Genomic DNA, 26929 nt, shown 5'->3' with positions numbered 1-26929 from the left:
TACATCTCAGTCAGTTCCCCAGGTAATGAATCACTAGATCTTGCACACGAGTCCCTACACTGGTAAAGAGACCATGGCTTAGTAAACACTGGGACAAATTGATCAATCAATTTGTAAAACGTCACCACTGGTATTTATCAACAACACACAGGACTGTTATATTTTGATATTATTTTTATGCTGTTTATAGTAGACTTACAGTATAATATGAACTGTGCATGTTCAAATCCTTGCAACAAATGAACACTGTAGCCACTCAGAACCAGCCTGTATCCAGCCCAGATGATCACGGCAGGCACCCGGATCCAGTCCGTATCCAGACCAGATGGTGGATCAGCACCTAGAGACGGCCTCTATAGCCCTAAATGTCAGAGGAGACCAGGACAACCTTGTCACCTAGATGGCCATCGGGACAAGACCACAGGAAACAGACTAGTCCTCTGCACAATCTGACTAAACTGCAGCCTGCAATTAAACTGCTGGTTTTGTCTGGCCAGAGGAGAACAATGGAGTTTTGGTTCCTTCAACACACAATTGTTCTGTTTAAAACTGTAAAGCTGCTTTGACACAATCTGTATTGTAAAAAGCGCAATATAAATACAGTGACCAGAGTTTACTTGACTCAGTTCAGTTGAACTGTAACACCTAATTCATTTTTTTTCTGACTTTTGCCTCATTTCAAAGATGTAATTGTGAACAGTAGTAATATTTGTAAATGTTTGTTTGTCATTAAACAAATGTTTCAAGTAAATGTTGCAGTTGTATTACAAATGTAATGTTTGACAACTGGAGCACTTTAAAGGGACTATTTACCCAAAAATGTAAATTTGCTGTTATTTTACTGACCCTCAGGCCATCCTAGATGTCAGTGAACTTTTTTTTAGTGTAACAGTAAAGAAGATTTTTTATCTGAAACAGTGATCCTTGGTGATTCATACACTTCACATCTGTGGCTGCCGGTTTTGATTGTTTATCTTCATAAGACCTCAGTGTGTCCTATGCATGAAATACTTAAATGCAGACACATCATTCGGTGTCTCTATGTTTTAGGTCAAAAAAATGAAACATTAAAATAACACAGATTAAATAAAATAACAATAATCATGCACGTTCAAATTCCCTGGTTTTATTAAAATGCTACGCATTTAGCCCTATGTGACGTCTGTTTTTATATTGTTTATCAACAATAAAAAAAAAATCATTAACTAGCTGAATAGACAGATATGAATGTTTATTCATAACCATACTGAAAATAAGTAAATATTGTTAGCTGATGCTAACTGTCTAGCTAACAAGCTTGCTGGTGCTAAGTTGATGTAATTTTTAAATATAAAGTCCAAATATTTTTATTCAGCCATCTAGATAGATTACATCTGGGGGAAAAGAAAGGATGTGATGTTCAGAACATGGTAACTACAGTAATTATCAAAGTGGACAGTGATGCCCTCTGGGGGCATTTGGCCAGGGGTGGTTTTTACACCACACAAGGTTTGAGAAGGAAAAAATCATATAATTATATTTTCCTTAAAATGTTCTTCCTAACTTCAGGCCTTATTCTCATGTCATATATAACTGTAAATGTTCTGCAAAACAACACAACTTTAAAACACTTTTTTCTCTTCCTGGTGAAGATCAGATGGTCAGATCTGTTTTCTCTCAGGTACATGGCAGTGTAAGCTCCACAATGAACATTACTATATCACTCTCGTCAACATAGTCCATATCAACAACAGAAATGTATCTTGACTCCATATAGTGGTTATTTTGGGAAAATCCCATATATTTAGCAGCAGTATTATAAAAAAAAATATCTAATAAAAAAAAAAATAAAGTAGCATACAAAAAAAAACAAAAAAAATAAATCTATCTATCAGTACTTTTTTACTTAAGTACATAAAAAAATCTAGTACTTTTTGATAAAGGAACGTACTTTTACTTTTACTGGAGTAATATTTTAATATACTTAACTGTTACTTTTACTCTAGTACTTGATTTGTGTACTTTGTCCACCACTGCATGTTTAGTTGACTCTCTCAAAAGCCGACAGCCAATGACATGCAGTTTATGAATTGCCAAAGACAAAAAAAGTTAACTACATCTTGTATGGCCTGAGGGTGATTCAATTAACAGCAATTTTTCAATTTTGGGTGAACTATGCCTTTAAGTCTGCAAGTTTAGTCTGTATATAACAAATGTTATAAATGCAGATTGTTATTAAATAAAGCTATTATGTGTTTGTAATGTACATACAATGTGTGTGTGCGTGCGTGTGTGTGTGTGTGTGTGTGTGTGTGTGTGTGTGTGTGTGTGTGTGTGTGTGTGTGTGTGTGTGTGTTTCGTGATTGATAGACACCAGTTAATAATTTTCAGTTATTAGTATAAAATATAATAACTAGTTCCACAGCAATTTCTTATGATGTCCAAATTAAAAAATCTTAGTTGAGGTAACATATGAACCACATGGAATTAATGGTTAAATTTTAATAAACTATATAAGTTGAGCCTGTCCTGCCATCTTCACTCTGCTCCTGGTAAAGGAAGTATCTATTAGTCCTTATAATATCCCATTTAACTAAAAAAATAACAATTCAGGCCACATTTTTAAAGACAGAAATTGACTGAACGTAAAATTTCTGTGGACTAGTTACTAAATAATGAATTCGTGTTTTTACAGTGTGGGGCAGTCTATTAAATAGTTAGTCATAACCTCTGACTACTGATCAGACAGGAGGGTTTGTGACCATGTGGCCCACGTAAACGCGGCCGACGTGAGGTACCCTGAGCGACATAGATTCCTAATGAACGAGTAAATATAAAAATGTAAAGAGTTAAATAGAATAATCCAAATGTCAGAAAATAATAACAATTAGAAATGGATAAACAACCAACTTGCATTTTAACCAAAATACTATCTCCTGTCCTGCCATCTTCACTCTGCTCCTGGTAAAGGAAGTATCTATTAGTCCTTATAATATCCCATTAATATCTCCCACCTGATTATCCCAGTATTTAACCTGTTTCAGTAAATACCTGTTTGGATTCTAACTGCTTACTGCCTCTAAGTCTGGTGTTTCCTGACAACAGGGTTGTGTAAAAAATGCACAATAATTTTAGTAAACCAATTCAGCCTCAGATTTGTTACACAAACTGGGATTTCTAGTGATATCAAAAAAAAAAAAAAAAAAAGGGAGCATAGGTGCATAAAGAGCATAGTAGAGAGGCTGAATGAATGGGTAAAATTTAAATAGACCACTGTGATAGGTATCAAAACTGGATTGGTATTTGTCAGAAACAGCTAATGCAGGCTTGACTGACATGGTCTGCCTGACTAATGCTTAATACACTAATGCTTGATACACATTACAGAGTCTTTTTTTTTTTTATAATTCATGAGTTTGCACTTACATATAATAAGATTTAGCAAATAGTAAGCACATTTGTCTTGAAGGAAGGCTCGAGCCCGACCCCCCCCCACCCCAGAATAGGATGAGAATAGTTTAAAAGTGAGGCATTGGGGTGGAGGAGGGATGCCGGAAAACTGTTGTGGGACAGAGGTGAGTTGACTGTGAATATATAAACATATCATGCTAATTAAGTTGATCGACTAGATGAGCTCCACTTGAACTGAACTGACTGATTATCTTATCATGCTCCTCCCCGAACCTTGTAAATAAACATCATTTACGTATATTATTCTTTTTTTTTTTCACCATCTCTAAACTGTAAAACCTTTGGTGATTATAATCCAACTGTAAAACCTTGATGGGAGTTCAGAAGTTTACAGCTTGTTTCACAAGAGTTTGATTTGTAGATTCAAAAATTTGTAGAATTTAGTTTGTATGATGAGACCTTCGTGGTGTAATGCTCTATTTAATAACTGATTAACATATACTTTGTGAGTTAGACATGGAAATCAACATTTGTATCATGCTTGAAAATGGTGGTTTAAGCAAATTTAAATGTGTTTTAAGAAAATTATGTTGAAAATATGAGCCTGACTGCTCTCAAACTGCTAGCCACTATACATGTCTGCTTCATGACCAGCAGTCCATCTTTAACCATGCTTCTCAGTAGCATTTACACTTTCCTTTTGTGCTTTACTAATTGTTTCTTTTTCAAAGTTTCTTGTTCAACATCTGAATTCAGATTGGAAGGAGATTACTTACTGGGTGGCCTTTTTGCTTTACATGAAATTGACAGTGTGACGCCTGTTTTCACCCCGGAGACCACTGAATGTTTCTGGTAAGCAAGGATAATTTTCCAGTCTAGGGTTATGAGTAATTTGAATCAAAGCAGCATTTCCTCAAAGTCACATTTCAATTACATGCTATTAACTTCTTCACTTATGTTTTTAAGGCACAGTATCTCAAAATCTGGCTATAAAATGTTGCACGTAATGAGGTATGCTGTTGAAGAGATTAATAATTTCACTCTTCTGCCCAATGTATCTCTGGGCTATGAAATTTTGACCATTGTTCTGACACAAGGAATTCCATTCGGTCTTAAGTTTTATCTCAAATAATGGCTCAATAAGACCTAAAGAAAAACTCAACAACTATCAGCCTAAAGTGATTCCTTTAACAGGACCATATGGAAGCTCAAGAACTATAACTGTTGCACCACTGATCACAATGGATCTTATACCAATGGTAAATTGTGTAACTTTTTACACAGTTTACAGAAAGTGCTTACACACTTTATTCCTTTATTTTGTTCAGGACTACCAAGTTATAATGCTAATGAGTTGAAGTGTTTTCTTCTCTTTCAAAGGTGAATTATGGAGCTACTAGCTATGTATTAAGCGATAAACTTCAGTTTCCTTCTTTTGTAAGAACAAATCCTAGCAACATTGACCTGATAGAGATGATTATTCACATCATACGGTGGTTCGGATGGAACTGGGTTGCCTTTCTTAGTAGCCAAGACGATTACAGTTTAGATGGACTAAAGCTGTTTAACAAATATGTAAACAATACTGGCATTTGTTTGGCTTAACAAGAGGGTCTAAGTCTAAATGCAAACTACAGTCTAACATTTAAAAAGACTGATAAGCTCAACATCAATGTCATTGTAGTTTTTGCTTTGCCACAATATCCAAGACAAAGTATGGATTGCAAGTCCATCATGGGCTATGAATCAGCAGCTTCCAAGAGAGCCAGGAATCAGGAAAATTGGCACAATCAGTGGTGGATGAAGTACACAAATCAAGTACTTGAGTAAAAGTACAGATACGTATAATCAAATATTACTCCAGTAAAAGTAAAAATACTCCTTTTTCAATTTTACTCGAGTGAAAGTACCAAAGTACTAGATTTTTTATGTAATTAAGTAAAAAAGTACTGATAGATTTGCAATTTTATATAGGCTACTTAATTTAATTTTATATAAGCACATCTTTTTTATAATACTACTGCTCAAAATACCTGGGATTTTCTCAAAATAACCACTATATGTAGTCAAGATATATTTCTGTTGTTGATATGGACTATGTTGACGAGAGTGATATAGTAATGTTCATTGTGGAGCTTACACTGCCATGTACCTGAGAGAAAACAGATCTGACCATCTGATCTTCACCAGGGAGAAAAAAGTTTGTTGTTTTGCAGAACATCACAGTTATATATGACATGAGAATAAGGCCTGAAGTTAGGAAGAATGTTTTAAGGAAAATATAATTATAACTCGAGAACAGGTGCAATCAGATCATTCTAATTCGTGAATGAATCGTTTGGTACGATTTGTGAACCGATTTAAAAGGTTCATTGAAAATAATCAGTTTGTTCATGCATCAGACACTGCTTCTGCGTCTCGGAGCACCTGATGTATTATAAGGAGTAACAATATGTTTTATGAAGTAAAAAGTACGATCTTATGCTTTGGAATGTACTGAGGTAAGTTACTCAAAATAAAACTACTCCAGTAAAGTACAGATACTTGAAAAATGTACTTGAGTACAGTAACGAAGTAAAGTTACTCCATTACTGACCACCACTGGGCACGGTATTTAATGAATCTGTCTACAATAGAGCCAAAAGAACAACTGATGTTGGCCCTAATGATAGAGCTAAGAGTGAAGTCCAGAGAAAGAGTGAGATGTAATCAAGATTGTGATTACTGCTCATTGATGACTGCAGAGGATATTATAAACGAGAGTCCCACACACTCCTTTGCCATCTATTCTGCCATATATACCATAGCTCATGCGTTACATAAGGTTCTCCAGTGTGACATGAATAAATGGCCCAAAAACAATAGTCAAATCATACATGGTTAGTGAATATATTTAAATCCATGACAATTAGAATGATTTTAATTACATTATTGAAGTATTACTTTTTATTTGAACACTAAATAGCTTCTGGAACAAATAAAGAAGTTGAATTTTTCACTCAATGGCCGTCAAGTGAAATATGATGAAAATTATGATCCAATCATTCATTATGCAGTTGTGCTCTGGCGCACTCATGTGAATCCTCCACAGTTTGAGATTGTGGGCACATATGATAAACTTCCAGAAATTACTTTTGCAATCGACAACTCTTGCAAGCTCTGGCATAACAATGGTTCTGTAAGTCAATTTTTGTTGAACCTTCATCTAAACATTTAGCTTTACAATTGTATACATTTCTCCAAACGAAGGTCAATTAAGTTTTTTCTAATTAAGTTACTAACACGTACAGCAGATATCAATTTGATTCCATTTGAATAAATACTACAGGGCTTTATTTTAGCTGTCTATTAACAGTTGTGAAAGCAGGATCTAAGATTTTTTTGTGTTTAAGTTAATTATGTAATTGGTATTTTGTAATTCACAGTCAGTTCATGGAAAGTATGTGTTCAGTTTTTAAGCTGTGTTAATTGTTTGAGGGCACTGATCTTAATTTATAGAAATTTGTAAATTATGTTTTTAAAAACTGTAAAAATGTTAACTTTAATAATACATTTTCCTGTTCCTTAAAAGTTCCTTTCTCAAACTGCTCTTTTCAGTGTAAGGCGGGATATTCAAGGCAACCTGAAGGTTTTCATAGTTGCTGTTTTACGTGTAAAAAATGTCCACGTAACAGCTATGTAGATTTTTCTAGTAAGTACCTTAGGAGGTGGTCAAGACATCTTGGTATTTAAAAAGATGAAAAGAAGAAAAGAAGTAAATCTGATTTACTTCACCTCATGTGATTTCAAACATCTATCTATCTATCTATCTATCTATCTATCTATCTATCTATCTATCTATCTATCTATCTATCTATCTATCTATCTATCTATCTATCTATCTATCTATCTATCTATCTGCAGAACACAAAAGAAGATATTTTGAAAAATGAGGGTAACCATTCTATTGACTTCCATTTATTTTTTCCATACAATGGAGGTCAATCGAAAGGACTATCCCTTTAAGCTTCTTCAATCCATTCCATTCTCATCAATTAATTTTTATTATGGCTTTCAGCAAAATACAATTACTAAACATTTACATCTATTATTTGACTGTTTTCAGGGGACCCCTATACCTGTTTTCCATGTGCAGAGAGTGAATGGTCTGATGAGGGCAGCACGACATGTAAGACACGCTCTGTTGTCTATCCTCAGTTCACAGAAATCCCCTCCATCATTGTCATGATCTATACTGTATTCCTGATTATTCTTCTTATTGCTGTATTTTGCCTTTTTGCTTTCAATTACGATACACAAGTGGTAAAGTCTGCTGGTGGCACCATGTGTTTCCTGATGTTGGCCAGTTTGATTTTGTCTAGCGTAAGTGTATTCTTTTTCTTTGGAAAACCCACATCTGTATTTTGCCTTCTGTGAAATGCCATATTTGTAGTTTTCTTTACTGTTTGTATTTCCTGTTTGACTGTCTGTTCCTTTCAGATTGTTTTTGTTTTTAAAATGGCTGCTCAGTTCCCTAAGGTGTACAGTCTTTGGGTAAAACACAATGGGCAGAGGCTCTTCATTGCATTTTCTTCTTTCATTCATTTTATTTCTTGTGTGGTATGGATTACTGTCAATCCTGTCAAGCTCATTGCTGACACATTGACTCCTCAAGACAAACTTCTACTCATCTGTGAAAGGGGGAACCCTATAACCTTAACCATAGTCATGTTCATAAGTTGGTTTCTTGGTTTCCTGTGTCTCCTGTTTTCTTACATGGGAAGAGATCTGCCAAAAAATTGCAATGAGGCAAAGTCAATAACTTTTAGTCTAATTTTGTACTATTTGACCTGGATTGCATATTTCACAGTATGCCTCACAATCAAAATATCTGATAACTTTAAATGCAGTTGCCCAGATATCCAGTATAAATGGAATTCTCTTCAGTTATTTCATACCAAAATCTAACATCATAATTTTCCAACCACAGAAAAATACTCCCAAATTCTTTCAAACATCTATTCAGAATTACACCCAAACCATTAGTAGGTCTTAGACATTAATCTCTGTGTATAGAGAATTAAATCTTAAACTCTGTGTTAGCGGTTTAGATTCTTTTCTATTATGTTACCATAATTTTAAAGAAGCCAAGCTGCGGAAGTAGAGAATGGAGATCTATTCTGGGGTTCAATCTGTATTAAGAAACTGTGATTTTTGAGAATAAAAGAGAGTGATTTAAAAAAAAAAAAAAAAAATTAATATATGATATATATATATATATATATATATTATATATATATATATATATATATATAGATATATATATATATATATATGGGTTTAAATATTTACATGCTAATATTTACATTTAAATGTGATATAAACATGCTTCAATTTTTTTTTTTTTTTTTTTTTTTTTTTTTTTTTTACTTGTAATAAAGAACATTTTCAAAATGACTTTGTCTCCAAATAATCCATATCGATTTGGGAGGTGTGGATCAGCTATTTTTTACATACTATGTCATACTGACTGTCTATTAAAATGCACATTATATATTTTACAGAAGAATTCATTTCACTTCATAGTTTTACACTGTATTATTTTCTAATAATACATTTAAAGTTAATATATTAAAAGTAAATTCTAACAGCAAAACTGTTCTTTCCTGAATTCTACAATAAAGTAGAAACACATGCACTTATAACAAATCAGGTTTTTCTTGGAGGAGTCATATAGTGTTATATACTTTAAACAGAATACTCAAAAAAACTGTTTGCAGTTGTAGCCTACAATATATAAATATGTACTGTACAACTTTACATAATATATATATATATATATACATAAACACACACACATATGGTGTACTTCATATTAAATACCCTTTCTCTGTATATTAGGGAATTAAACAAATATGTTCTTTCTTTCATTCTAAATACAATCCATCAGTATTATTATTATTATATTTTTTTTAATTCATGTTTCCACATTTCCAAACGTTATAAATGTCCACCTTTACCACTGCAACTGCAGAATGAACAATGTGGTAGATTGCATTGTGGAAAATAGTATGTGCAGTTCTAACATCTATTGGTGATGTAATGTGACAACTGTTGAGTGACAAATCTAAATTATTGTCACGTATGCAAAAGCATTTGAACTAATTCAAATATGAGGTTGTAGGTTAAGCAAATAAAAAAATATAAAGCATATGTGAAAATTTTTTATGACTGTGTCAAAAGCAGTGGGTTTTCTGAAATGGTGTAAAAAATGGCCCATATGAATTTATAAATGTTTCAGGTCAAAAATTATATTCTAGCAAATAAGAACGTTTGCCCTGTGGTAAGAATATTTGTCAGCAGTTTAATAAAACTCTTTTTAAAATGATGAATATATATTTTTAAAACAGTTTAATCTCTAAAATCAGTATGTCTTATTGCCACAATTATTCATTTTAGCAAACGCTTTTAACTAAAATGACTTAAAGAATACGTTAGCCTAACGCAGTACATGTAGTGAAGTTTTATATATATATATATATATATATATACTGTATACACACACACACAACACATATATATATATATATATACACACACACACACGCATATATATATATATATATATATATATATATATATAATATATATATATATATATATATATACAGGTCCTTCTCAAAAAAATTTGCATATTGGATAAAAGTTCATTATTTTCCATAATGTAATGATAAAAATTAAACTTTCATATATTTTAGATTCATTGCACACCAACTGAAATATTTCAGGCCTTTTATTGTTTTAATACTGATGATTTTGGCATACAGCTCATGAAAACCCAAAATTCCTATCTCAAAAAATTAGCATATTTCATCCGACCAATAAAAGAAAAGTGTTTTTAATACAAAAAAAGTCAACCTTCAAATAATTATGTTCAGTTATGCACTTAATACTTGGTCGGGAATCCTTTTGCAGAAATGACTGCTTCAATGCGGCGTGGCATGGAGGCAATCCGCCTGTGGCACTGCTGAGGTGTTATGGAGGGGTTCTCTATGGGGTTCAGGTCAGGAGAGTTGGCAGGCCAATTGAGCACAGTAGTACCATGGTCAGTAAACCATTTACCAGTGGTTTTGGCACTGTGAGCAGGTGCCAGGTCATGCTAAAAAACGAAATCTTCATCTCCATAAAGCTTTTCAGCAGATGGAAGCATGAAGTGCTCCAAAATCTCTTGATAGCTAGCTGCATTGACCCTGCCCTTGATAAATCACAGTGGACCAACACCAGCAGCTGACATGGCACCCCAGACCATCACTGACTGTGGGTACTTGACACTGGACTTCAGGCATTTTGGCATTTCCTTCTCCCCAGTCTTCCCTCCAGACTCTGGCACATTGATTTCCGAATGACATGCAAAATTTGCTTTCATCCGAAAAAAGTACTTTGGACCACTGAGCAACAGGCGCTTCTGCCGCTGTTTCTGGTTCAAAAGTGGCTTGACCTGGGGAATGCGGCACCTGTAGCCCATTTCCTGCACACGCCTGTGCACGGTGGCTCTGGATGTTTCTACTCCAGACTCAGTCCACTGCTTCCGCAGGTCCCCCAAGGTCTGGAATCGGTCCTTCTCCACAATCTTCCTCAGGGTCCGGTCACCTCTTCTCGTTGTGCAGCGTTTTTTTGCCACACTTTTTCCTTCCCACAGACATCCCACTGAGGGTGCCTTGATACAGCACTCTGGGAACAGCCTATTCGTTCAGAAATTTCTTTCTGTGTCTTACCCTCTCGCTTCTGGACAGCAGTCAGGTCGGCAGTCTTACCCATGATTGCGGTTTTGAGTAATGAACCAGGCTGGGAGTTTATAAAAGCCTCAGGAATCTTTTGCAGTTGTTTAGAGTTTAATTAGTTGATTCAGATGATTAGGTTAATAGCTCGTTTAGAAAACCTTTTCATGGTATGCTAATTTTTTGAGATAGGAATTTTGGGTTTTCATGAGCTGTATGCCAAAATCATCAGTATTAAAACAATAAAAGACCTGAAATATTTCAGTTGGTGTGCAATGAATCTAAAAATATATGAAAGTTTAATTTTTATCATTACATTATGGAAAATAATGAACTTTTATCCAATATGCTAATTTTTTGAGAAGGACCTGTATATATATATATATTTATTGGCGAACTGGCCAACGCGGGTATCAGCATCGCCTAGGAAACAGCACTCGCACAGCAATCACCGTGGAGTGCATGCTGATCACCGACACTTGAATCTTATAAGTAGCACAGCATTTATTAAGTGAAAAAGTAAGTAAAATTTTATTTATATAATACTTTTAAAGCTACAACACACAAAGTGCTTTACACAATATAAAAACACAATAATAAAAGATACATTTATGAAGAGCTCTAAACAATATATGATATAGCAAAAAATATCAAACCCAAAAATACATATACGGGTATGTTTTCAAGCAACATTTAAAAACAGACACACATTCAGATGATCTAATATTCACTGGCAAACTATTACATAGTTTTGGAGCCCTCACTGCAAATGCCCTATCTCCTTATGTTTTGTATTTAGTTCTTGGAACTGCCAGCAATACATTAAAAGAAGATCTAAGGCTACGATGTAGTCAAAAAAAATTTCCTTTGCGTTTTTAAAAAGTTTCATGTATACACAACGTTTTCAAAATGATTCGCATTTTACACATATCTGCAAAAATGGCCAAAAACACTGTATTACATATGCCAGGCCAGATGTTGGCACTGTCACCTTAAACACTGTAAACTGTAAACAGTACCTGTAGGGAAGTGACGATTATATGTTGTACATGATATGTCTCCGCTGTTGGATGTAAAATTGGTTAAAGCCCTTATAATTGTGCCCTTGTCCACAAAAAATTACGTAAAAGATCTACAGTCTATAGGACTCAATGCAATACTAGGCCGCGGGTTTGTCAAATCATTAATTACACTAAATAAAAACATAGAATTGTAACAGTTGGTTTCAATTAAATTAGAAAAATAAGCAGATCTCGCAGCTTTAACTGTCTTATTACAAGACACCAATAAACTTTCCAATGCTCAAAATACACTTGAAGTCTAGTTTAGCGGTTTTGAATTCCAGTCCATGCTCTGCACATTTTGTATGTTTCTCTTATCGCTTCAGACGTTTGTTCTATTCGAACGTAAGTGCCCTGCAAAGTGGACATCACAGGATATTCTGCCAAGATTCAAGTTTGAAGCAAACGTATATGTTCCATTCAAAGTGCATTGAAGTGTGCGAGACGTGAATTTAAATTGTATTTATTTACAAATATGATGTCACAATTGTCCGTGTGTGAAGACATTGCACAGCGCAAATCCATGAATTAATGTTCTGAAGTGAGGTAAACTTCAACAGATTTCCCCTGCTCAGGGAGTAGGGAGCAATGAACACTGTGTAAGGACCATGTACACAGTTCATACACAGACCTCACTTCTAACGGGCTGATTATCTAAATCAGGTGTGTTAACAAAGAGATACATGCAAAATATGCAGAGGTGGGGGGCGCGAGGACTGGAATTGAGAACCTGCTGGTCTAGTAGATTTCCAAATTCATTCTGCTTTCCGACACTTTCTCTTTAATATACAAATATCCTCATTTATCCATGGTACTTGATTTGCTAATGCCCTTGTTTTTTTATTTTCACTGGAACCAGTGTCTATATTGATGAACAAAGATAATTAACTGTAGTTGCATCATATGTCCAGTCATCCATTAAAACACTAAAATTTTCTGAAAATTTATCAACAACTTCAGCGTTAATAACACGAGATAAATAAGTAGCACTTGTCTTGAATTTGTTCCTTTCTACAGCCAACTGAACATTAACTTGACACTAAATTGAAATATTGAGTAATATTTAAATATTAATCAGCTGCATAATCAGTGTTACATTGGTGGAGAATGCGGGCATGAAAAGAGTGATCACTGTTATGAGTGGAGCAAGGCTGGTGGAGTTTAATGGTTATGAGCGACACCTGTGCCACTCACCGGTCTCGAGTCCCACGGAGGAGCTCCGGCAGAATAAAAGGAGGAGTGACAACAGTGGAAGACAAGAGAGGAGCAGGTCTGGACTTTATTTGTGTTTTTTGTGTGGCAGTCGTCCATGAGGGGCTGCCGCTTTACTTTCAATTTGTGTTTGTTGGGTTTCATTATTAAAGACTTCAAATGTTTGCCGGTTCCCACCTCCTTCTTCCCGTTCTACAAGCTGTGTTACAATCACATCCCTGAAATCCAGACTAACATTTAGTGTTTGTGTCCCCGCAGAACCCCACTCTCTCTCTCAGCTCGATGTGCTACCAGGACCGAAAATGGAGGAGATTATTCGCCGGCTCACAGAAATTAGTCTGTCAACATCAGTTCTCAAAGCAGTTCTTGGCTTGGCAAGAGAGGATGGAGCAGGTGGTCAAACAGCTATGCAGCGCCGCAGCCCAACAAACCCCACTCCCTGAGCTGCAAATGCAAGCCCATCTACATCTCACCAAAATTAGTAAATAGGATGATGTGGAAGCGTATTTGCACACCTTTAAAGTCATCGTGACCAGAGAGTCGTGGGAGAAAGCGCGAGTGGCACAGGTGCTCGTTCCATTCCTGACGGGGGATGCCCAGGGAGCATATTACTCACTCTCGCCTCCACAAAGTGAGGATTATGATGCACTGAAGAGGGAAATCCCGGCCTGCGTGGGGCTGTCCCCAGTGTGTGCAGATTAGCACTTCCAGCAGTGGACCTACGATGAGCACGTCCCTGTCCGAGCGCAAGCTGGCGGTCTGACCCACCTCACCCACCTCACCCACCTCTGGCTATTATACGATGGGCCAGCCGCCATCCAGGTCGCTGAGATGGTGGTGATCGACTGTCTACTTTGAGCACCACCGCATCACCATTCGAAGACTCGTGAACATGTGCAATCCCCTCCAGCCTGGCGGACCTGATGGAAGCAATAGAGTTGGCAGAGGCATCCTTTGCTCCAGATGCAGGAGAGAGAGCGACACCGGAGGGTCAAGATGGACAGGCGACCTGTGAAGGGCACCTCGAGCCCATTGAGCAGACTGGTGGCCCCTGCACCTGTGCCAGTGGATGAGCCCATGCCAATGGAACCACCGTCTCCAGAAGCCCATGCTTGAAAAGCCAGTTGCATCGTACATCGTACATCAAGGCATCCTGGACGGTGAGACGGTACGTGCTGTCCTGGACTCTGGCAGCTCGATTTCTTTGATCCAGCCCGGGATGGTATGACCTTGGCTTTGCAGAGAACGATAATACCCATAACTTGTGTTCATGGAGACACCGCAACATTCCTGTGTGCTGGGTTACTATCTTGGCCAGCCCCGGAACATGGCTTGGGTTGGGGGTCATTAAGGATTGGCCAGGATTAGATCAGCTGATGGCTGCTACGATGCAACTAGCTTCCGAACCTCTGGCTTGCCATTGATGCCGAGTGGAGCGAAACGGGGGCTGACAACCAGTTCTACTGGCCACCGAGAGCGACAGGGAGGGTGAGTGCGATAATTCATCTAACGGTCTCATCTCAGGTTCATGTAATGGAGGAAGAAATCTGCCAGTCTGCGCCTCACCCAATCCCTTACTTTGTGATCAAGAACAGTCTACTATACTGTGTCGCCCAGAGGTGGGGGGAGGAAAAACTGCTCTCAGTGGTACCGAGAACCAAAACTGAGACCGTGATCGAGCTGGTGCAGTCACATCCAATGGCAGGTAATCTGGGCATGGCTAACACAACACAGCAGATTCAAGATTGATTTCACTGGCAGAGCTGTACAACTTGCCAGCGCACCTCTTCTCGTCATCCTCCCCCCCAGCCCACTTGTGCCGCTGCCCATCACTGAGGTGCCCTTTAGCCACATTGGCATGGATTTAGTGGTCCGCTGCCGAAATCTGCCCAGGGTCATGAGCACATCTTAGCGATACTGGATTATGCAACCTGGTACCCTGAAGCCATAACCACAGCCATAGCAAAATCCATTGCCTGTGAATTAGCCACAGCCAAATCCATCGCCCCCCTCCCCAGGTCCCACATCCCCAGGTCCTTCCACTCCCCCCTCCCACTAACATATGGTGACATGCACCAGTCACTTTGTGCAGCATTGGTCTGCTCACTACCTCATTCAACATATAACTGATGTAATTCTACTACCTCTTAAGTCAGTTTAAATAAAAGAAATGCTCTCTGAGCCCTTTGTCACTTTAATCATACTGAATAAACGTTTATGCACTACAATCTTTTTATCTGCGCTGTTTGTTCACTTCACTGGTTTGCATCCTATCTGCCATGTGCCTTGCACTGCTTTATTTAACTTTATTTTTATTATTTTTTACATGCCCTTATTTGTATAGTTGTATTTTATATTTTATATGTAATCTATCTGGATTTTTAGGCTCTACTCTTAGTGTTATTTGTATGCACCATGGATCTGAGAGAAATGCAATTTCAATTCTCTGTATGTACAGGTCCTTCTCAAAAAATTAGCATATTGTGAAAAAGTTCATTATTTTCCATAATGTAATGATAAAAATTAAACTTTCATATATTTTAGATTCATTGCACACCAACTGAAATATTTCAGGTATTTTATTGTTCTAATACTGATGATTTTGGCATACAGCTCATGAAGACCCAAAATTCCTATCTCAAAAAATTAGCATATCATGAAAAGGTTCTCTAAACGAGCTATTAACCTAATCATCTGAATCAACTAATTAACTCTAAACACCTGCAAAAGATTCCTGAGGCTTTTAAAAACTCCCAGCCTGGTTCATTAAAATCTGCAATCATAGGTAAGACTGCCGACCTGACTGCTTTCCAGAAGGCCATCATTGACACCCTCAAGCAAGAGGGTAAGACACAGAAAGAAATTTGTGAACGAATAGGCTGTTCCCAGAGTACTGTATCAAGGCACCTCAGTGGGAAGTCTGTGGGAAGGAAAAAGTGTGACAAAAAATACAGCACAACGAGAAGAGGTGACCGGACCCTGAGGAAGATTGTGGAGAAGGACCGATTCCAAACCTTGGGGGACCTGCGGAAGCAGTGGACTGAGTCTGGAGTAGAAACATCCAGAGCCACCGTGCACAGGCGTGTGCTTTTGAACCAGAAACAGCGGCAGAAGCGCCTGACCTGGGCTACAGAGAAGCAGCACTGGACTGTTGCTCAGTGGTCCAAAGTACTTTTTTCGGATGAAAGCAAATTTTGCATGTCATTCGGAAATCAAGGTGCCAGAGTCTGGAGGAAGACTGGGGAGAAGGAAATGCCAAAATGCCTGAAGTCCAGTGTCAAGTACCCACAGTCAGTGATGGTCTGGGGTGCCATGTCAGCTGCTGGTGTTGGTCCACTGTGTTTTATCAAGGGCAGGGTCAATGCAGCTAGCTATCAGGAGATTTTGGAGCACTTCATGCTTCCATCTGCTGAAAAGCTTTATGGAGATGAAGATTTCGTTTTTCAGCATGACCTGGCACCTGCTCACAGTGCCAAAAACCACTGGTAAATGGTTTACTGACCATGGTATTACTGTGCTCAATTGGCCTGCCAACTCTCCTGACCTGAACCCCATAGAGAATCTGTGGGATATTGTGAAGAGAAAGTTGAGAGACGCAAGACCCAACACTCTGGATGAGCTTAAGGCCGCTATCGAAGCATCCTGGGCCTCCATAACACCTCAGCAGTGCCACAGGCTGATTGCCTCCATGCCACGCCGCATTGAAGCGGTCATTTCTGCAAAAGGATTCCCGACCAAGTATTGAGTGCATAACTGAACATAATTATTTGAAGGTTGACTTTGTTTGTATTAAAAACACTTTTCTTTTATTGGGCGGATGAAATATGCTAATTTTTTGAGATAGGAATTTTTGGTTTTCATGAGCTGTATGCCAAAATCATCAGTATTAAAACAATAAAAGACCTGAAATATTTCAGTTGGTGTGCAATGAATCTAAAATATATGAAAGTTAAATTTTTATCATTACATTATGGAAAATAATGAACTTTTTCACAATATGCTAATTTTTTGAGAAGGACCTGTATGTGCTGTACATGAGGAAGAATTAACAATAAAGCAGACTTGATTTGACTTGACTTGAATTATTCCTGTTGTTCAGCCGAGTGGGGATTCCACAGGAAACACTGACTGACCAGGGAACTCCCTTCATGTCTCGACTTATGGCGGACCTCTGCCACCTCCTCATGTATGAAAGAGCTTTGCATGTCTGTGTACCACCCTCAAGATTCAACCAGATGCTGAAGCAGATGTTGTGGCGGGTCGTTGCAAGGATTGGTGCAACTGGGACCTCCTGCCCCCGTATGTGCTTTTTTCGGCATTCGAGAAGTCCCTCAGGCATCCACGGGGTTCACGCCTTTTGAAGTGCTTTCAGCCGCGGACTTTTGGATGTGGCGGGAGAGGTGTGGGAACAACAGCCAGCCCCCCCATCGAACCATTATTGAACACGTACGGGAAATGCGCAAAAGGATTGAGCAATTGATGCCACTCGTCAGAGCACATCTAACAGTCGAGCAACAGAAAAGGACAGCAGTTTGTAAGTGTTTTGCCTTGTCTGCTCAGTAGATTTAGCGCAGTTGTCATTGCTAGGAGACTCTGTTTCCCTTACTGTATTTTACCATGGTAAATACGTGCTCAAGTTGTGTTTGTTCTCGTGCGTATCGCAGGACTTTCCAGTTTCGGTTTGCTAAATAGTAAGGCATGGCCAAAGCCAGTAAAAGTACTTATTTACCTGTTTGGAAGCCCTTGTTAGAGGAAGCAGTCGTGCAACAGAAAAGGACAGCAGTTTGAAAGTGTTTTGCCTTGTTTTCTCATTAGATTTAGCGCGGTTGTCGTTGCTAGGAAACTTTGTTTTACTTACTGTGCTTTACCGTGGTAAATATTTGCTCAAGTCGCGTTTGTTCTCGTGCATATCGTGGGATTTTCCAGTTTCGGTTTGCTAAATAGTATGGAGTGGCCAGCTGACTTCAATAAAAAGTACTCAGGCAAGTATAAAATTGTTTAGTTTCACCATGGCAGCCCTCGTGTGAAGACCGACGAGTGTAAAGACCATCGACTCTACCTGCGCGACACCACCAAGCAAGGACATTGACAAGGCACTTGAGTAATGCTTTTCTCCCCTTTCTTTACTTTTTGTACAGTTTGTTCTTAAATACTTATTTAGGACAATTGTACTCACTATATGCTTTCAAATCTTTAATATTACTACTAACATTTGGAGAACAGTACTGTATGTTGGAGGCAGGCCTATCCTAATAATCTATGGCCTGTCCCTCTGACCTCTACTACTTTACTCTCTATTCCAGTTGGTCTCTGGAACTGCCAGTCTGCTGTTAACAAAGCAGAATTTATTTCTTCTATTGCTACCAGAGGTGGGTAGTAACGAGTTACATTTACTTCGTTACATTTACTTGAGTACATTTTTTGGGTAACTAATACTTTTGGAGTATATTTAAAGATGGGTACTTTTACTCTTACTTAAGTTAATTTTTGGGGAAAGAACTGTACTTTTACTTCGTTACTGTGGGCCACACTCCTCTCGTTACTTTATCTTAATGCAATATAAGTTATAAAAGCTTCAGTTTATTCCAAACATGCCGTCTACTTTTCTCTGGGCAATGAGCGATGCCCATTCGCGAATGATTCATTCTTTTGAGTCAATTCTGTTCAAAAGCTTGATCAAACCAGTTGGCAAACCAGTGAATTGTTTCGTGAATCAGTTTGAATGATTCGTTCAGTTCCCAGCCGTGCGCACTGAGTGTTCTGAAGCGCTTCACTCAGAGTTGTAACAGAAAGTTTAAGAACATCAAGAGCGTTGAAGACATGGCTTCGGATCTGCAGTGAATTTAAAGCAAATCTGCAATGGCTATTGTTTGCCAGCGATGAAGATCTTATTTAGATGAACACCGCGTGTGTTGTCTTCGGTTTGACAGGTATAACTTAGGCTACATTTGATTACAGTACACGATACCACTATGACATTAGTTTGTTGTACGTGTAACTTATAACAGAGGGGAGCCAAGTTAAATGCAGCCTCCAAAAGACAAAAAATTGCAGATTAATATTTTCTATATTTGATACAATCACACCGGACGTTCAGCGAGTCATATCATCAGCTGCTAAATTCAGATGTGCGTTTGCTGGCTGGCGCTGAGCCAGAGACAGACGCGTTTTTACAGCACTGTGCATTATAACCAATCACACAAGATTCTGTTGAGCTTATGAATGCAATGACCAATCAGAGGTGTTCCGATGAGTCATCGATAAAATGCCTGTGCTTTCTTCACTCGCTCGCTGACTGAATACCTCTTACTGGCGAATTCTCTCGTCAGAAACAACAAAGTGCAGATGTGTGTACGAATCTGTAAATAAGATATTAATTTCACAGTGTTAACAGTTTCAGTGATTTTAATGGGAGTTTTTGAAAGTGATTGAACTCTAGACTCTCAGTGAAAATGTTCTTTGATAATGTAAATGTTCTTTGCTCTCTTTCTGTTATGTCACATTAACTTTCATTGTTAAATTCACATTTAATATAAAGTCAGTCGTATTAAAAATATGTTATAGCATGACACCCATATCTGTTACTTAAGTAAACAGACAGGTTTTTATGCGTAGTTAATAGATAACATTATTAGGCTACTTTGACCATCGCATATTATCTAACATAACCTATGAAGGTGAGAATCGAGATATTTCATAATATAGTTCATGCGTCTGGGAATGTTTTTAATAAAAATGAAAAAATAAACAATGCTTAATAATAATTTTCCAATATGCTGTTGTGGCTGCTGTGTCACATGACTAAAAATAGACTATAGATATTCAGTATATGACTCAAAGTAACTAGTAACTAACTACTTGAGTTTTTTTATCCAATACTTTTTTACTCTTACTCAATTAACTATTCAGACTATTACTTTTACTTGAGTAAATATTTCTATAAGTACTTTTACTTTTACTTGAGTTTTTGGGCACTCTACCCACCTCTGATTGCTACTCATTCCGGTCTCAACCTCATGGCCCTAACTGAGACTTGGATCAAACCTGAGGACACTGCCACTCCCACAGCCCTCTCCACTAATTTCACTTTTTCCCACACCCCTCGCACGACTGGGAGGGGTGGAGGTACTGGTCTCCTTATCTCAAATGAATGGACATTTGATCTTCAACCATCTCTTAAAGGCAACAGTTCATTTGAATCACATGCAATTACAATTACCCATCCTGTTAAAATCCACTTTGTAGACGTTTATCGTCCCCCAGGTCAACTGGGAAATTTCATGGAGGAGTTGGATGTGTTACTATCAAACTTTCCTGAGGATGGTACTCCTCTGATTTTTTTGACCCCATACGTCACTTCCTGTTTGTTGCTGTCGTATGCCTCTAGTTTGAGCTCCGTCACGTTATTTCTCTATCGTCTATTTTTTATTGTTGAAATCTATTTTATACACCATCATTTTCATTTCTATAACATGTGAATATATCCTCTATCGTATTCTACAACAAAAACAATCAGAGCGCCTTGTTATCACTAGTTTTATTTTGATTTCCCGAGTCCGCTAGTAGCTTATAGCCCACTAGCATCACCAGCGTGGTTGTCGCTAAACCCGCGTGCATCGCTAATACTCTATTCACACACATTACAATTGCTTTACTCACTGTAACTTGCTTTAATGGCGGATGTTTGTCTACATTTGAGTGCATCTGACGACACGTTCGAGATGCATTCGGTGCAGCTCGAGCTGGAGGCCGTGGAGAAGCAGATTCAGGTCCTGGAGCAGAGGCAGGCCCAGCTGAGAGAGCGGAGAGCCGCGCTGGAAACCTCGCGGGCTGACGCTCACAAGTCCAGGGTAAGTATACAGCGCGCTGCTAACAGTCCCACCACCTCCACCCCGTGTGTTTTTTCTCTGCACAGGCCCGGTGCACCCAGGACACGATCTTCCCAGATGATGTCCTCACTCCGGCGCCGGGACACCACGGACCCTGGGTGCATCCGCAGCGGAGGACGCGAGCCAGGCCCCGGGCGACGACTTCTCCCCCTCCAGTCTTCGAGATCTCCACACGGAACCGCTTCTCTCCCCTCCGCGAGACGGAACGCGACGCTGTGATCGTCTGAGACTCCATCGTCCGACACGTCCGTGCTACGTTAGCTGAAGGTAAAGTGCACACTCACTGTCTCCCTGGTGCTCATGTTCTCGATGTTTTTGCGCAGATACCCGCGATCCTGAAGGCCGACGAGAACCCCAGAGCGGTCGTGCTTCATGCCGGGGTTAACGACACCACGCAGCGGCAGACGGAGACGCTGAAGAGGGACTTCAGGAGCCTGATCGAGACGGTTCGCAGCACAACGCCCGTGGCGATGATCATCGTGTCGGGACCACTGCCCACGTATCGACGAGGACACGAAAGGTTCAGTAGACTTTTTGCTCTAAATGAATGGTTATTGTCATGGTGTAAAGAACAGAAACTGCTCTTTGTTAATAATTGGAATCTTTTCTGGGAGGGACCTAGGCTTTTTCGCGCTGATGGCCTGCACCCCAGCAGAGTCGGAGCTGAACTCCTGTCGGACAACATCTCCAGGACTCTACGCTCCATTTGACTAGTAAGCCAATTTTCAAATAACTGCTATGATGTTCTACCCGCTTAAATGTTAGAAGTACTTGCGCTGTCCAATCTATTAAGACTGTGTCTGTTCCCCGAATAGTGAGGTCAAAATATAAATTTAATGTAGGATCTAGAAAAAATCTTATCGTGATTAAACCAGAAAAACATAAAATAAATGAACAAAAACTATTTTTAAAGTTTGGGCTCATAAACATTAGATCACTCACACCCAAAGCAGTTATTGTAAATGAAATGATCACAGATAATAGTTTTGATGTACTCTGCTGGACTGAAACCTGGCTCAAACCAAATGATTATATTGGTCTAAATGAGTCTACTCCACCAAACTACTGTTATAAACAGTACAGAGCCCCGTCAGACTGGTCGTGGGGGAGGTGTTGCAACAATATATAGTGATATTCTCAGTGTTACCCAGAAAACAGGATACAGGTTTAAATCATTTTAAATACGTATGCTTAATGTTACACTGTCAGATATGCAAAAGAAATCTATTGTATCTCTTTCTCTGGCTACTGTGTATAGACCACCAGAGCCATATACAGAATTCCTAAAAGAATTTGGAGATTTCCTCTCAGACCTGTTGGTTACCGCTGATAAAGTGCTAATTTTCGGAGATTTTAACATTCATATTGATAATACAAATGATGCATTAGGAACTTGCGTTTACAAACTTATTAAACTGTTTTGGAGTAAAGCAAAATGTCACCGGGGCCCACTCATCGTTTTAATCATACGCTAGATTTAATTATATCGCATGGAATCGATCTTACTGACATAGATATCGTACCTCAAAGTGATGATGTTACTGACCATTTTCCTTGTATCGTGCATTTTGCGTATTGATGATAATAACTATATAGCTTCGCGTTATCGTCCGAGGCAGAACTATTGTTCCAGCCACCAAAGACAGATTCGCAAATAACCTGCCTGATTTATCTCAACTGCTCTGTGTACCCATAAATATGCATGAACTAGACAAAATGACTGGCAACATGGGCACTATCTTCTCTAATACATTAGAAGCTGTTGCCCCAATCAAATTGAAAAAGGTTAGAGAAAAACGTACTGTGCCATGGTACAACAGTAATACCCACTCTCTCAAGAAAGAAACTCGTAGTCTTGAGCGCAAATGGAGGAAAACTAACTTGGAAGTTTTTAGAATTGCGTGGAAAAACAGTATGTCCAGCTATAGACAGGCTCTAAAAACTGCCAGGGCCGAGCATATCCACAAACTCATAGAAAACAACCAAAACAATCCAAGGTTTTTATTTAGCACAGTGGCTAGATTAACAAATAACCAGACGCCACCCGATCTAAATATTCCCTCACAGTTAAATAGTAATGACTTTATGAATTTCTTCACTGATAAAATAGATAACATCAGAAATACAATAACAAATGTAGATTCCACAGCATCTAATACTTTAGTTTTATCCATCGCACCCAAAGATAAACTGCAGTGCTTTACAACTATAGGACAGGAAGAGCTAAATAAACTTATCACTGTATCTAAACCAACAACATGTTTATTAGATCCTGTACCCACTAAATTACTGAAAGAGTTGTTACCTGTAGCAGAAAAAATGCTTCTCAATATTATTAACTCGTCATTATCTTTAGGTCAGTCCCAAAACCATTCAAGCTGGCGGTTATTAAGCCTCTTATTAAGAAACCACAACTAGATCCTAGTGAACTGGCAAATTACAGAACCATTTCAAATCTTCCCTTTATGTCTAAAATTTTAGAAAATGTTGTGTCTGCTCAATTGTGCTCCTACCTGCAAAAAAATGATCTCTATGAAGAATTTCAGTCGGGTTTCAGGCCCCATCATAGCACAGAAACTGCACTTGTTAAAATTACAAATGACTTGCATCAGACCAAGGCTGCATCTCATTGCTAGTTTTACTTGATCTTAGCGCTGCGTTCGACACCATAGATCACGACATACTCATAGATAGATTACAAAACTATACAGGTATCCAAGGGCAGGCTTTAAGATGGTTTAGATCCTACCTGTCCGATCGCTACCACTTTGTTTATCTAAATGGGGAGTCATCTCATTTATCACCAGTAAAATATGGAGTGCCACAAGGATCTGTCCTAGGTCCTCTGCTATTTTCAATATACATGTTGCCCCTTGGTAATATCATTAAAAAATACGGGATTAGTTTCCACTGTTATGCTGATGATACTCAACTATATATCTCAACGAGACCAGGTGAAACTTCAAAACTATCTAAGCTAACAGAGTGTGTTAAAAATGTAAAAGATTGGATGACCAATAATTTTCTCCTATTAAATTCAGATAAGACAGAGATATTACTTATTGGACCAGAAAACATTACACAGAATCTGGTAGATTACAATTTGCAATTAGACGGATGTACTGTTACTTCCTCTACTGTCAAAAATCTGGGTGTTATACTAGACAGTAACTTGTCTTTTGAAAATCATATTTCCCATGTTACAAAAACAGCATTCTTCCATCTTAGAAACATTGCCAAACAACGAAACATGTTACCTGTTTCTGATGCAGAAAAGCTAGTTCATGCGTTCATGACCTCTAGACTGGACTATTGTAATGCACTTCTTATAAGGCCCTTAATGGCTTAGCTCCTGCGTACCTAACTAGTCTTCTACCACGCTACAACCCATCACGCTCCCTAAGGTCACAAAACGCTGGACTTTTGATAGTACCTAGGATAGCAAAGTCCACTAAAGGAGGTAGAGCTTTTTCGCATTTGGCTCCCAAACTCTGGAATAGCCTTCCTGATAATGTTCGGGGTTCAGACACACTTCCTCTGTTTTAAATCTAGATTAAAAACGCACCTCTTTGGCCAAGCATTCAAATAATGCATCTCATAATTTTTGGACTGCAGTTATATCTGATCAAATGCGCATTATTATTCTTTAACTTGGGTTAAACTAATTAATTTTACTTGGCTGGAACAGCAGCTAATCAAATAATTTCCATACTTGATTCACTCCTTTGCCACGGGATTTACATCCCGTGGTAACTAGGATTTACACAAGCTCCAGTCTGGATCCAGAACACCTGAGAAGAGATGATGCTGACCCCTCAGAGGACCTCAGATGATGCTAACCCAGAGACAACAAACATAAAAAACAAAATAATATATAAGTTTGATTGCATAATTGCTGTTAATAGTGTTAATTGTCTGTTTGTTTACGTCTTATATTGATTTTTCTGAACATTTCTGCCGTATACACATAAACTGACAGTCACCACTGATAAGCTACTACTAAATATTGTAGAAACTTAATTTTCTGTAAAGTTGCTTTGCAATGATCTGTATCGTAAAAAGCGCTATACAAATAAACTTGAATTGAATTGAATTGGTACTGCTCGGTGACTTCAACATCCACCTACAAAAACCCCAGGCTGCTGACTTCAACACTCTGCTCACCTCATTTGATCTCAAGCGAGTGTCTACTACAACTACTCACAAATCAGGTAACCAACTGGACCTCATCTACACACGCTATTGCTCCACTAACAATACTTTAGTTACTCCACTGCACACCTCAGACCACTTCCTCATCACTTCTAACCTCACACTTACTCCTGACACAGCACACACTCCTCCGCAGGTCACCTTTCAATGTAACCTACACTCACTCTCTCCCTCTCCTCTATGGTTTCATCTTCACTTCCTTCACCTTCTCAGTTTTTAGCAGTGGACACAAACAGTGCTACTGACACTCTTTGCTCCACTCTAACCTCTTGCTTGGACAACTTTTGCCCACTGTCATCCAGACCAGCACGCACCACTCCCTCTGCCCCCTGGCTGTCCGATGTTCTCTTTGAACTTTGCTCTAAACTCAGGGCTGCAGAGAGGAAATGGTGCAAATCAAAAAAACTCTACTGACCTCAGTGTGTATCAGTCACTCCTCTCTTCCTTCTCTGCAAATGTCTTCACTTCTAAAACAACATACTACCACAACAAAATTAACAATTGTTCTGACTCTCGCACACTTTTCAAGACTTTCTCTTCTCTTCTCTGTCCTCCTCCCCCTCCTTCTTCATGAACTCTTACAGCTGATGACTTTGCAATTTTCTTCACAAATAAGACAAGAACCATCAGTGACCAATTCCCCAAACCGCAGACTGATGACAACTTCATATCGATTCATACACACTCTCTCTCCTCCTTCTCTCTACTCTCGGAGACAGGCGTTTCCAAACTTATCCTTTCCAATCATCCTACTACTTGTCCACTTGATCCTATCCCCACTCGCCCTGCTCTCGGTTACTGAAGCCCTGCGACTGGCAAGAGCAGCTTCCAAATCCTCAGTACTCATCTTGCTGGATCTGTCCGCTGCTTTTTTAGATTAGATTAGATTAGATTCATCTTTATTGTCATTGCACATGTAAGGTACAAGGCAACGAAATGCAGTTAGCATCTAACCAGAAGTGCAATAAGCAGTAAGTTCAGGATATACAGTGTCTACGATATGTTACAAATCTACAATAAATATACAGATAAGGCAGTACTATGAACATAATTTACAGATTTTTTAAATACTATCAGCATGATATACATGATATACAGATATACAGATTTTGACACAGTTAACCACCAGATTCTCCTGTCTACCCTCAGAAAGATGGGCATCTCTGGAACCGCACTCCTGTTGTTCAAGTCCTACATCTCAGGTAGGTTGTTCAGGGTGTCTTGGAGGGGTGAGGTTTCTAAGTCACAACTTCTTGCTACTGGAGTTCCTCAAGACTCAGTGCTTGGACCACTTCTCTTCTCCAGCTACATGATGTCATTAAGATCTGTCATACAGAAGCATGGCTTTTCTTATCACTGCTGTGCTGATGACACTCAACTCTACTTCTCATTTCAACCAGATGATCCG

At 38.6% G+C, this 26929-nt stretch overlaps 1 pseudogene; it reads left to right on the top strand.

Moving 5' to 3' along the window:
• Positions 1-3886: 3886 nt before the first annotated feature.
• LOC122138160 lies at positions 3887-5194 on the top strand (annotated as a pseudogene).
• The last annotated feature ends 21735 nt before the right edge of the window (positions 5195-26929 follow it).

This window comes from Cyprinus carpio, chromosome B8 (genome assembly GCF_018340385.1).
Source record: "Cyprinus carpio isolate SPL01 chromosome B8, ASM1834038v1, whole genome shotgun sequence".
In the NCBI taxonomy this organism is placed as follows: domain Eukaryota; kingdom Metazoa; phylum Chordata; class Actinopteri; order Cypriniformes; family Cyprinidae; genus Cyprinus; species Cyprinus carpio.
This window is presented reverse-complemented; position numbering and strand designations above follow the sequence as displayed.